We start from the raw sequence: 8,186 nt of genomic DNA on the forward strand, positions 1-8,186 counted from the left end.
TGACTTTTTCAACTCTACATTTACGTATTATTTGTATGTCATAAATTAAAAGAATGAATATACATGATACAATTTCAATTAATACAGACAAGTATAGCCCTAACTGGTTTGGCTCAGTGGATAGAGCGTCGGCCTGCGGACTGAAGGGTCCTGGGTTCAATTCCGGTCAAGGGCATGTACCTTGGTTGCGGGCACATCCCCAGTAGGGGGTGTGCAGGAGGCAGCTGATCGATATTCCTCTCCCATTGATGTTTCTGACTCTCTATCCCTCTCTCTTCCTCTATGTAAAAAAATCAATAAAACATATTTAAAAAAATACAGACAAGTATAAAAAGAACAGTAAAAGAATTCCATTTTTTCCCAACCTCTTTCTGGATAGGGATTTTTAAAAAATTACTGGAAATGCCTGTTTGAGCCCATATTGTGGCTTTGGGATATATTTTACCACTACACAGAAACAGAGCTCCTTATAAAAATAACTAATTCCAGGTCTAGGGGGGCAGAAAATATACGAGATGAGCTAGGCACATTTTGTTATACAAGGGGGCAAAGAAGTTACCAAAGAAGACTAGGACCATGACAAAAGGACTCAGGATCCAACTTGAAGAGACTCCCATTGACCAGAGAGAGCATCTTGAGCATCAATAAGGATAGTACCTCGATGGCCTAAAGCACATTTTAGACTCCAGAAATTCATAATGTTACAAATAAAGTAAATATCCGTTGGTCATACTGGGAGGATGATAGGAAACCAACTCATTATTTTGAACAGTGGTAAATCAAGAAAAGAAATCTCACATTTATCCTAAGTTTTTTATTCAAACTATTCCATTGGGCCCCAAATAATAGACAAGGAGAAAGTTTTGTTTTTAAATGTAGCCCACCTAATAAATGAAGATTTAATGATGGAATACATCATTTTGTAATTTTAAATTAAATTAAAAGGCCTGAATCTGATAAAGTCCCCAGGTCCAACTATTTTATAGGAAATACTGACAAGCATGTTATACAATACTAGAGGCCCAGTGCACAAAATTTGTGCGTGGTGGGGTGTCCCTCAGCCCAGCCTGCACCCTCTCCAATCCGGGACCCCTTGGGGGATGTCCAACTGCTCGTTTAGGCCTGACCCACAGGGATGGGGCCTAAACTGGCAGTCAGACATCCCTTTCACAATCTGGGACTGCTGGCTCCTAACTGTTCACCTGCCTGCCTTCCTGATCGCCCCGAACCACTCTGTCTGCCTGCCTGATGCCCTAACTGCTCTCCCCTGCCAGCCTGGTCGCTTCTAACTGCTCTCCCCTGCCAGCCTGATCACCCCTAACCTCCTCTGCCTCGGCCCCCACCTCCATGGCTTTGTTCGGAAGGACATCTGGAAGGATGTCCAGAAGACATCCAGTCTAATTAGCATATTACCCTTTTATTAGAATAGACAAGGTTTCTAGACTGTGGAGAACTTTCTTTAACAAAGAAAGTGAAAGGGAGGAAATAAAAGAGGTGGAGAACTTTCAGCAACATTTCAATCAATCATAACATGCACACCTTATTTGGATCTTGATTCAAACATAGAAACTGCATAAACAAAGCAAAACAACTTTTATAACATTTACAAGACAACTGGAAATTTGAACATTGGGAGCATATTTGATGATATTAAGGAACTGCTGCTACTAATTCATAATGTTATGCTAGTAATTTTTTAACACATTCTTTTTTAAAGATACATAGTGAAAAACTACAGATTACATAATGTCTGGAATATACTTCAAATAATATGAATGAGAGGAAGTAGCTGAGGTATTGATGTAGCAAGATTGGTGGTGGATAATTTTTGAAGTTGGGTGAGGAACTATATGGGAGGCCTAATATTATATGATTCTGTCTAATTCTCTGTATGTTTAAAATTTTGAAATAAGCAAAATCACTACAGATCAATTTTTCTCAAATGAGGACAATGTAGTAAGAAGAAAGGCTGAGAAATATCTAATTTTTGTTAGGTTCTATTTCCACATTATCTTTTTAAAAAATCAGAATTTAAAAATTCATACTCTTTATGGATCAGAAATGTTGTCTGTGTTCCATGCAAAGGAGCAGCTATATAGCCAGGGCACCTGCTATTCAGGAGATAGTCTGATAGGTTTGGACAAGACATGTGCTAAAGATCAACTTACCTGGAAAATAGACTACGGATGGAGATTAGCTTGCAGGAAGTTTCGGAGGGAGTGCTCTTAGGATCATCACCTTTGAGGTGAGGGGAGGGAGAAGCAGGACTGGGCAACAGGAGAAGTTAAACTATGATGCAATTATAACAGGAACCTTGGCTGATTCCACAAGGAGCTCTGGAGCTAGGGTGGCCCTTCTGAGTTGTCTCAGTTGAAGCAAGGATGCTAAGTCCATTCCTCTTCATCAGTCATTACAAGTGGGTTGCCCTCAGGAAGGGCTATACCTTGTGTGAGACAGCTTCCATAGGTTGAGAGCAATGCTCAGGGAGAGCCTCAGCCAGTACACTCTCAGCAGATTGGGGAACGAGGGCCTTAGGCCTGAAGGGGATCTGGGCAGTGCCCCACAGAGTCCACTATATGTCACCACATCAACTTCACTGCACTCAATCCAGGAATTATTGCTCTTAGGTGAATAACGGGTAAGAATTAGTACCAAAGGGCAACTCTTAACATTAAATTCCTGACAACATACCAAACCCATAGAAAGTGATAAAAGGTTTTATATACTTCACACTCTTTATATGTATACCTACTATGGTCCCTAAGTCCCTTGGGGTTCCCAAAATGGCAATAGGGTTCTCTGAATTATTTCCAGTACAATTTTAAAGGTGAACTCTAACATTGAAATTTTTATTTTGAAATAATTTCAAATTTATTAAAAAATTTCAAGAATAGTGCCAAATACTCTTATATATTTTTTATCTAGATTCACCAATTGTTAACACTTTGCCATATTCATATTATTATTTTCTTTTATAACCATCTTACATAATTAAAATCAAGGAATTCAATAATTATCCAATGCTACTATCTAATCCCTAGTCCATATTAAAATTTCACCAGTTGTTCCAATAATGTCCTTAATAGCAATGTTTTTTCCCCTAGGGGTCAGGATCCAATCCAAGATCTTGCCTTGCATTCAGTTGAGATGTGTCCTCCGTTTGCTGCAATCAAGCCTATTTCCTCAGTTTTTCCTTACTTTCATTACCTTGACACATTTGAAGATTGCCCGTATCTTTGGCAGGAATATGGTAGCAGTGGCCATATTCATGTTCTATACTGCACAATAAATTATCACAAATTTAGCAGCTTAAGACAACACACATTTATTATCTCACAGTTTTGGGGGGTCAGGACTTTGGGCACAGTGTAGCTGAGTGCTCTATGAGGCTATAATCAATGTCTAATTGACAGCTGAGTTCTCCTCTCAGAATTCTACTCGGGAAGGAACTGCTTCCCCACTCACTCAGTTGTTGGCAGGATTTATTTCCTTGTGGTTGTAGAACTTGTGCTTCTTCAAAGTCAACAAGGCGAGCAAGACTCTAGAGTAAGACTGCTAGCAAGATAGAGCCTTATATAATGTGAGATAACCACAGACTGCCATCCCATTACCTTTGCCATATTCTATTGCTCAGAAAGAAGTCACAGGTCCTGTCCACACTTGTGATGAGGAGATTATTCAAGGACACAAATATCAGAGGCAGGATTATGGCAGGGGGCATGTTAAAGTCCCCATCTTTGCATTCTATCAGATGGCTCATGATATTCATTAGTCTCACTATTGGTGATGTTAACTTGTATCACCTGATTAAGGTGGTGTCCACCAGTCTTCTCCAGTTACCCTTTTCCCCTTTCTAAATATAAGAATTTGCAGGGAGATATGTACTTTGAGACAATGTCAATGTTGCATTTTCATCTAACTTTTAATTAATAGCTCTATAAACTTGTGAATTCCTAATAATTCAACCAGTTATAATCCATTACTAATGCTCATATTGTTCCAGATTTGGCCCATGAAAACCTTTTCAAGCTGACCCCTGTGTCCTTTCAACAGGGGCCAATCATTCTGTGAGCATTTCCTGACTTTCTAGCTGTATTGCTTATATTTTCATTTTCTGTATATTAAGATATTTGGTATCTTTAAAACCTTTCTGGCCTGGAGAGACTACACTTTCTGGGGCTAGCCAATTCTTTGAGATAGCAAAGGCCCAGCCAGGAGCATACCTTTAATATACATACTAACCAATCCTGAGCCAGTCCTCCTCTATCTGACTCCTGACCCCAGGAGACAATATTCTGCTTCCTTAATCATCCCAGGGCCAGGTGCAGGCAACTAGGGATCATCCTATAGTGTATAGCTCTTCACAATTATCCAAACCAGCCAATTCTAAGTTGTTTATTTTACCATGCCTTGCCTTTCCCTTGAAACTCCAATAAAGGTGGCCTAAGCTCTCCCCTTTGCCTCCTTTGCCTCCTGAACACCCTGGTGTCTTTCCTTGTGACCCCGCATGGCACACTGTGCCTCTGTTTCCAGGCCTGAGCATAATGCAAGTATGCTCAAGTATTTCCTGTGTCACCTATTGTGACTGAATTTTACTAATCATCACCTAAAAGACCACTGCACACTAACACAAGACATTTCAAAATTACCTCAAGTCTTCCTTGCTTCAGCCCTAGAACCAGCCATTTTCCTAAAGTGTCTTGGATTTTTTTTTTTTGTTTGTTTGTTTTTAATGAAGAATGAAATTTAGAAACCAATATCTGGGGGCTAGGTGTATTTTACGTATAATGGTATTAACACTTATGGCAATACTTGTTCTCATATACCACCTGCCTAAGTTGGAGGTAATGTGGTGAAAGAGTTAAGAGGGTGGGCTCTGGATCCAGACTGCCTGAATTCTCATCCTGGCCCCAAGGACAAGCCATAAGATCTTGGGAGAGTTACTTACAATTTAATGACCTGTGTTATCCTATCTAATAAAGAGGGAATGTGCAAATTGACCATCACTCCGTCACAAAGATGGCTGCACCCACAGCTGAAGCCAAGTTCCCATAAGGAGCCTTAACGAGCAATCAGCAGGGACCTGAGGTTATGCCCTCCCCCGCCCCCTTAGGGCTTGACAGGGGATCTCAGGCCACGCCCCCCACCTGGCGGGGCTTGACGGGACCTCAAGGCATGCCCCCCACCCTGGTCTGAGCTGGGGGACCTCAGGCCAGGGGACCTGAGGCTACATCCCCTGCCTGGTGGGGCTTGACAAGGGTGGGACTGGCCAGGTCTGGATCTAGCCCAATGGGGCGGAGACGGCCGGGTCTGGGTCTCATGCAATTTTGAGGCGCATGTGGTTGAGCAGGGACTTGACTCTGGGTCCCATGGTGCACCCCAGACTCTGACAGGAGGAAGGTTTTCATATACATTTTACTAATTTTCTTTCATCTCTGACACTTCTATTATAGAGAAAGGGCAAATAGCAATATTAAGTTATTTCCTCTAATTAATCCCCCTTTAATGTGCATGAATTTCGTGCACCGGGCCACTAGTGGTGTTTATAATAGTGCCTACCTCAAAAGGTGGTTGTAAGAATTTAGTTGAGATTTACATGTAAGGTTCTTCAACTCATACCTGGCACACAGTAATTGCTCAGTAAATATTTGTTGAATGATCCTCATGTTGATTAGAAGCTCTGATAGAAAAAATGACAATGAAGGGGAAACCCTGATCTATATCCTTTTTAGAAAATAAATAAAAAGTGAATTTGTCAGAAATCTTTATCCTCTTGTAGAATTTTTTTTAAAGAATTCTCTACAATAATTTTAAAATTGTCTTTAATATGCTGTAATATACCATAAGCTAAAGATATCCCTGTGAAATGCCACATATGCGATTCAAGAAAAAAAAAATGTTTTCTGTTCATTAATGTTCATGTTCATCCTTCTTCATTAAAAAAGAAAATAAAAGTGAGAAAGAAAACCACACAAGCCTGGTGCCAAATCTAAATGTGGCTGTCTGGGGCACAGAATCCTATAGACACCAAGACAATTGAGAAAAGAGAAAATAGGAGGAGGAAGTGGAGAAAGACAAGGCTCATAATCATTCTCCCTGGTGCTCTCTTGAGGTGATGTGAGAGCTGCCAGAATCTATGTCTGCAAAGAAGATGCAAGGAAAAGCATGGAGTCTAATCCCAAGCATGTTTCTAATAATATCTTCTCAACAACTGACATCTCTATACCAAATTCCTGATTTCATTACCTCCAAGGACAGCTATCCTGAAGGGTCTCACCAAAGAGACCCTTCTTGGCTCCTATTGGGCAAGAAAATAATTATTAGAAATATTCTAGGTAATTTTTAGGTTTTAAATTGGTGTTTCAGTCTCTTTGCAATTCTTGCTCAAATTTTCCTCACCTTCTAAGTCTGAAAAAGTAATTTTCAAATCACCATGATTTGTTGAAAATCATGATTGCAGAATGTTTTAGTCAGTTGAAACAGAGTGGCTAATAGCTTAACTTGAAAATGGAATGGATTTCCCATCAGAGTACCATAGTACACGACTGTGTTTTTGTAACCTAACACAATGAAGGGGTTGTCACTAGATGATTCAGCAAGTTAGAATCTCAACTCCTTTTCTGGGGAGGAAATCTGAGGCATGTGTTTATGCTAGATGCTAGAACTGCAATTCTCTTGAATCAGTGTCAGGCAGAGACTATGCACAGAAAGGTAGGAAGTAAGGTCAATCAACTTGTCTACCTTGGTCAGAACCAAGTCTTACAGCCAAACCTCTCTCTCTCTCTCTCTCTCTCTCTCTCTCTCTCTCTCTCTCTCACACACACGCACACACACACACACACACACACACACACACAAGTCTCAACTGCTCCATTTCTATAAAGGTTCTTGGTAAAATTTCCCTAGGGCAAAATCACCAGTAACTGGAATTTTCAGTTCATTCAGTATCAGTGGGAAATTTGCCACTTTGGCTTTTGACTGACAGCCACAAAAACCAGTTTGACTGAAAGTAGTGATACCAGGAGATCTAGGTGGAGTATTAGCTCACTAACTTGGAATGATAACTTGGAGAATGCTCACACTACTTCTTATGTATACTTCAATCTAAGTATCTGAGAGTACTGAAGCCACAGCAATGACAGCAGATTTATAGCAGGAAGGTTTTTTATTCAGAACTCAACCACCAAAGAAAAGCTCCTTTCATCAGGGAACCCTGAAAAGTGGTGTCTAAAAATCAGCTCCAAGCCAACTGCACTCACTTCTTATCATTGTATGTTCTCCAGTTTCCACAGAAACCCTACTGAGCTGAATTTTAAATGGCACAAAAGCACAAGGGGGAGAGGTCCACCCCAAGCTTTCTGGGGGAAAAAGTTTAACATATTTTTTTTAGTAAGATTGAAGGCCAGGTGGAGAGATTCTTTTACACATTAGATCAGGATGAACAAAATGAAAATAGGTTTTATTATTTCTCTACTATACTGAATTTAGGAAAAATTAACTACTATTTTTAAACCTTTAATTGTGCATGCATATGTCTTGGTTGTTGACAGTTCTATTTTTCTACAATAAAACAAGCTTATCAACTATTGGCACAGCCTTAGTGCTATGCTTCCACTAGATTTCTTGCCAGGGTTCTTGCCCCAGCATTACAAAGGGTTCAGCAATCTGGAGAAAGGAGCTGCGTGTAGATTCAATAAGGAGTCCAAAGATGAAAGATAATTTTGAAAGGCATTGGGGGTCAGAGGAGCTTCAGCTAAAGGAGCTAAAGACTCTCCTTGGCTTAGGGTCCCATGCTTTTTATTAACACAATTTGTCCTAAGGCAAGGTGGAGATAATACACTTCAAAGGGTAGGGTTTACAGAAGCATTGTCAGATTAGGGAATAGCCTATAGCTGTTCAGGTGTGTGGCCAACAGGAGGCAATAACATGTAGATTAAGATGCCCTGAGCTGTCTGGCAGCAAATGATTATCCTATTCAGGTTTGGGGGAGATGCTTTTTAGCCGTTCTAACAGGCAAACTATATATGTGGCTCAGTCCTTGTTGAGACCCCCCAAGCTTCACCAACCTTTTGATGAAACTCTTGTAATTATGACATGCTGGAACTGGTTCCCCGGAAATTCTGACCATTCAACCCATGTTTGTGGGGAGTGGTCTCATTTGAAAATACCAGATTAACTTTAAAATC

This window comes from Eptesicus fuscus, chromosome 3, assembly GCF_027574615.1.
Source record: "Eptesicus fuscus isolate TK198812 chromosome 3, DD_ASM_mEF_20220401, whole genome shotgun sequence".
Classification (NCBI taxonomy): domain Eukaryota; kingdom Metazoa; phylum Chordata; class Mammalia; order Chiroptera; family Vespertilionidae; genus Eptesicus; species Eptesicus fuscus.